The sequence below is a fragment of the Cibotium barometz genome, chromosome 24, assembly GCF_041138505.1.
Source record: "Cibotium barometz isolate CiBa-2024 chromosome 24, ASM4113850v1, whole genome shotgun sequence".
In the NCBI taxonomy this organism is placed as follows: Eukaryota; Viridiplantae; Streptophyta; class Polypodiopsida; order Cyatheales; family Cibotiaceae; genus Cibotium; species Cibotium barometz.
This window is the reverse complement of record NC_141069.1, coordinates 46,902,070-46,908,525: the sequence shown is the minus strand read 5'-3', so window position 1 is coordinate 46,908,525 and position 6,456 is coordinate 46,902,070.

The following is a 6,456-nucleotide window of genomic DNA, read 5'->3' as shown; positions in this document are numbered from 1 at the left end:
ACACAGTGTCTGCACAGTCAATCTGTCTTCCTGCAGTTCTTAAAACAGAGTTCTACAGAGAATCGAAGACTTACCCGCAGTGCTCGAAATCGCCTGCCGAAGACTTACCCGCAGTGCTCAAAATCGCCTGCTTTTCGAAAAAACAGAGGTCCAGACGCACCCGAAACGCGTTTTTGGCCTAGAAATTTCTTCCCGATAGGACAGTATAGTTGCCTTAAAGCTTTACTCCCGCGAAGAAAGCTCCTCAATCAGAGATCGTTTGTCGGTGCCTCCCGTAGAGCTCCAGAGACAAGGGTGTAGTCACTAACACAAATAGGGAAGAGTAGTTGAAGCTCTTACCCTTGTACCGCTTCTTGTGGTTCTCTTGCTTGCAGCTCAGCCCTTAGCATGAACCAGGCTCTGATACCATGAAAAGATGTAGGGGGAAAGAGATCTTGAGCTCTTGCAAGCACACACACACTCATAAAACCCTAATAGAGAACACACAAGGTGAGAGGCTGAAAATCTTCATCTACTTCACTCAACACTCAACACACAATATACAAAGATAAGAGTACACACAATATGAAAGGTACTCAACCGAGTACATACAAGGGTTCTCTATAGTGTGAACCCGACTAAATGAGCTGGCGCTATAACTATGCCAGTCTCTCTAGAATGGCTGTCACACAGCCTATCATCCCACTGGCCGCATATCACCCATGATATCACCAACCATGCCAGTGGTTTAAGTGTGGGGCCTATCCCCCTGGCGGGTCATCAGTGTCCACTGCCTCACTAGATGAGCTGGATATCTCAACAAAACCCAACATTTCACTTAATGAGTATGATTTTGACTTGTATTCTATGCAGCCACCTACTGCTATGCAGCATCGACCCCAATCAAACAATTGCTCATGTCATCAAAGACAACATCCTTGCTCATCCTCATCTCACGTGTGATAGGGTTATAACATCTCTACCTCTTTTGGTCAAGGGAGTAACTAAAAAAAACACATTTTTCATCCTTTGGATCCAACTTTGTACATAATATCTCACATGTGATAGGGTTATAACATTTGTAACCCTTTTCCTCAAGGGAGTAGCCAATGAACACACATGTTACATCCTTTGGATCCCACTTTGTAACATCTCACACGTCATAGAGTTATAATAGATGTAGCCATTTTTCTCAAGGAAGTAACAAATGAACACACATTTTTCATCCGTTGAATCCAATTGGTTCCGTAGATCATCATGAATGTGTAAATATACAATGTATTCAAACACTTTCAAGTGTGACAAATCTCATTTTCTTCTAGTATACGTCTCCTTTGGAGTCACACCATGCACTACTATTGGGGAGTCCTATTCATTCCGACCTTAATGGAGTCTTCTTGGGCCCTTTTATTTGGCAGTTTAAGGGAGTCAAACCTTTTCTCTTAAGAAGAAACGTTTTCTAATTTGAAGCTTCAAAACGGCTACTTTATTCGAATTTGAATTTTGGAGGGAAAATGGAATTTAAAATCTAGCAGATAAAACCATATCATGTAACATATCTATGGAAAGCTCTTGATGCATAGATCACAGATCTGTAATCTCCGCTCAAATCGAAGCTTGTATGTAGAAGTTATGGAGGTCCAAAAATTGTAAAATTGCCCCCCTCCCCTTTTGGGGGGAAAAGTGCACCCTTTGACCACTCTTACACCTCTCTTAATCACCCATGGTTTTTGCTTACATGGCGAGCTCCTATTTGTCAAAAAGTTAAACGTTTCCATAACCTCATGGCAAATTAAAGGGCCCAAAAAGACTCCATTGAGTTCCTAATGTATATTGTAAAATGTAATCTCTACTACTTCAGCCCAATGATGGTGAGGCATACTCTTATCAATGCATGAGCAACCTCTGTAATGTGTCTATTCTTCCACTCAATACCATTATGTTGTAGAATGTCCTTTCATGTGAATTTCCACTAAATGTAATGCTTTCTCAAGTACTCACACTGAGCTCATTATTAGAGTACTCTCCCCCTCCATCTGACCTTAGGCAGTTAACCTGAAAGTGTATTTGCAGAGTGTACATGTATGTGAATTGCCTCTGAATTTCATGCTTTCTCAAGTACTAACTAAACTCATTGGCACTTAACTTACAAGCCTGTTTTCTTTTCAGCTTCTACTAACATTTTGAAATTCTGAAAGTGAGTAAACACTTCACTTTTATCTTTCATGAGACATATGAAAGATACGTACTAATGATATCCTCCCATTGATGTTGTCTTTATCATAAACATATGAGTGCACCACATCAAGTTCTCTCTTACTTACATTCCTGCCATGTGAAAATACATTCTTTGTTTGCTTTCCAAATAGACATGCTTCTTAGCATACTTTATGCATTCCATCTCCCTTAAACTTTGTCAAACGTGTAATAATTTCTAAATTCTACATAAACTTCAATTGCTACTCATTCACATGACCAATATATATTTCTGCCAGCTATCTATATCGACCACAGCACCTGAACCTTGTGCAAACATAATAACTTTCACCTAGTGTATGCTTACATCTAAAGTAAATATATTCCCATTATTTTTTACTTTGTAACCAAATGGAATTTATTGTTGAAGTCCTCAAAATAGCAGCCCTTAGGATTAAAGTATACTTGCAAAGCGTGCTCAATCATCTACCCAACCAAAACCAAATTCTTTGTTATGTTAGAGACACATGAAGTATATTAGCCAAGTACCTCATCTTGACATCTTTCATAGCCAATGGCACATCCCCACAATGTGAGAAATATGATGAGCCATGTCATCCCTCATCTTTACATAGCCTAGTTTTCCTAGATTTTTGACTATCTCTAAACCATTCACTTGACAATTCATGTGGGGTTAGAGACTCCCGAATCCAAATACCATACATCATCACCATTTATGGATACATATACAATCATTAAGTTCAACATGTGCTGCATAACAAACAAATGCCCACATCTAACTTCAGCTTACTTGAAGACACATAATTGATTTGCTCTGCAACTTACCACTTTTTATGTCACTCTACTTGGTTTGCCACCATAAAAGCAATTCTTTGAACCTGATCATGATTGTTATCTTTGCCAATTCCCTCACATTATCTTGCTCCCCCTACCTTGATAGAGTATTAGCATTATGTATATGCTATATATCATAGTGTTTGCCACACTGATTGAAAGCCAATACATGACTTTCCTTGCACTCTGGTTCTAGTCTTTGAACGCAGTTATCTCTGTTGAAGTAGTGTTCTCTTCACATAAGTCTGGAGGCTCCTCATTATCTTGAACATAGTCCCTGTTCCACGGGAACACTCATGGGAACACGGATTATGGAAGGAGGCCGGAAGCAATTAATGTGAGAGAGTGGGATTGTAGCCATGGGAACATAAAGACGCACATAATTTTTCCATATTTTTGTACCGAAGTGCAATGTAAATCGTTTTAGGCCAATGTGGGTTCTAAATGAGAGTTCTAAGTGTATTAAGCAAGGCTCACTTATGGGGTTGTCCACCCATGTGTGAAAGAGGCCTAGGGTTAGGGTTAGTGACATCTCTATATAAAAGAGATGTTAGCTAAAGAAAGAGGATGTTTTTGGCCATTCTCATAAGCTATTGAGTGAAGCTCTTGAGCTCTCAAGCTATGGCAACTCTCTAACTCTCTCTATTGTACTCTAATGAGCATCAAGCTCCAATGAGTATAGCTCCAGTTCTTTCTCTTAATCTGTTTTAGCATCATTGAAGTAGATTAATCTATGATTAGTTGAATGCTTCTTTCTTTCTCTTGTGTATGCATGCATATAGTGTGTGTGTGTGTAGTCTCCATTGATGCAAGCTCTTGCCCACTTCATTGGAAATGAGTTATTCATGGATAGACTCTCTCTATGAGCTTGTGGGTTTGTGAATGTTACATTCTATGCTTGCTTAAGCTTGTGGGCCAGTAGATGCATGCTTATGGGTTTGCTGGCAGTAGGGAAAGCTAAGATTTAATCAAAGTTTAAATGGGATTAAGAGATTGCCATGCATTGCTTGTTCTCTTGATTAGTGTAGTGGGTTTAAGGGATTGAGAGATTGATTGAGGTGTTGAATGGTTGAATCGTCAAGTGGTGGTTCGTGTATGTGAGCTCTCCCGCAAGGGATAAGCCTTCATGCACTAATCGGGTCGAGTCCTCGGATTAACATTGTGTTTCTCAACACATTTGTTGATCGGTAGTACTCTATGAGCACTATATTGCACGGTAGAGAGAACCGTTCTTCAATGGTGCCGCTGCTGCCGGCGGCGGGGAACGAGTGCCTACATTAGTTGAGCACCAGACACACACTACCACTCCTTGTTAAGCTCCAATCGGTTGCAAAACTGTTGGATAGGAGAGCAGGCTTTGGGACTAATTTTGGTACTTATTTAAGACTAATTTGTTGTTAAATTCTCTTTAATTATCTTGCAATTTGAGTGCAATTGGCTAGCTATGCTTCTCCCTTGAGGTCAGGACAAGGAGTCAACACACGGGAAGGACTGGAGGTAGGCGCTAAACCTTCCAAATTCAATTTGTGTGCAAAAGAGAGAGGCCTTTTTGGCATTTCTGTAGGATAATTTTTGCTGTCTGAGGTTAATTTTTATAGTTTCAATTTTCTGCATGTTCGTTTTATTTTCTGTTCTTAGCTTAGTTTAGTTTTCTGCATCTTTAATTTTGTGCATTTTAGTTCTGTGTTAAACCTGCATTTTAGTTCTCTGTTAAACCTACCTGTAGAGAAACTGAAATCTGTACACACACATGAAGATTGAACATTTCGAATTCGCTGCAAATCTCACAGCTGCACACGCATTGAATTCGCTGCAAATCTCACAGCTGCACACGCATTGAGTTCACTGCACATGCACTTCAAAAAAGAAAGAAAAAAAGATATTGTGCAATCATATCATGTCATGCTCGTAGTACCTGGTCTAAGCCATACAACACTTTACATAGCCTGCACACATAATCAAGGTGACTTAAATCCTCATAATCAAGGTGACTTAAATCCTCATATAACCAAGTAGCTAGTCTAAAGATACTTCTTTAGAAAACTCACCATGTAAGAATGCATTCTTCATATTGATCTGATGTAAAACCCAACATTTTAACACAACCCACTGCAATAAAGCTCTCACAATCCCATCTCGGCGCAACAACATTGAATGCCTCCTCATATTGAATGCCATAGATCTGGCAACCAAGCTCGCCTTATATTGGTTGCTTATATTTGAATTGTTCTTCACTTTGTATACTCAGTTACATCTAATAGCCTTTTTATTCGGACGTAAAGGCACCCGTCCCGTACCTTATTTGCATCCAATGTAACCATTTCTTCATCTATGGTTTTCTCAAAATGTACCTAACCAATAGCATCCTTTAAAATAAGTGCATTCAATCTCCTGCACAACCTTTGCCATATATGCATAATGGAGCTACATAACCATCATATGTCAGTCTGTGAGAATAGGGTTTTTGCCCCTACCTAACTTGCATGGTCCTCATCTAACCTTAGTGTCCTTGCAGCTTTACCCTTCCTTACACCAGGTGTTGTAATAGAGCTACAACATCAAACTCCTTATAAAGTCTCTTCGATGATCCACTAGACTCTCCATCAACATATTATTGCCCTATGAAAATGCCAAGCATATCAAGAGACTCATCAACCTTCTCTTTAAGCTATGATGCACTGTTGTTAAACCTGTAGGACTAAGTTTTTGATGTAGCTTGTCACTCATGATGGTCTATCATTAGACTCAGTGCTAGAGGAGTCTCTTGGTTCACTTAATGAGTATGATTTTGACTTGTATTCTGTGCAACCACCTACTGCTATGCAGCATCGACCCCAATCGAACAACTGCTCATGTCATCAAAGACAACATCCTTGCTCATCCTCATCTCACGTGTGATAGGGTTATAACATCTCTACCTCTTTTGGTCAAGGGAGTAACTAATAAAAACACATTTTTCATCCTTTGGATCCAACTTTGTACATAATATCTCACATGTGATAGGGTTATAACATTTGTACCCTTTTTGCTCAAGGGAGTAGCCAATGAACACACATTTTACATCCTTTGGATCCAACTTTGTAACATGTCACACGTCATAGAGTTATAATAGATGTAGCTATTTTTCTCAAGGAAGTAACAAATGAACACATATTTTTCATCCGTTGGATCCAATTGGTTCCGTAGATCATCATGAATGTGTAAATATACAATGTATTCAAACACTTTCAAGTGTGACAAATCTCATTTTCTTCTAGTATACGTCTCCTTTGGAGTCACACCATGCACTACTATTGTGGGAGTCCTGTTTATATTGTAAAATGTAGTCTCTACTACTTCAGCCCAATGATGGTGAGGCATACTCTTATCAATGCATGAGCAACCTCTGTAATGTGTCTATTCTTCCACTCAATACCATTATGTCAT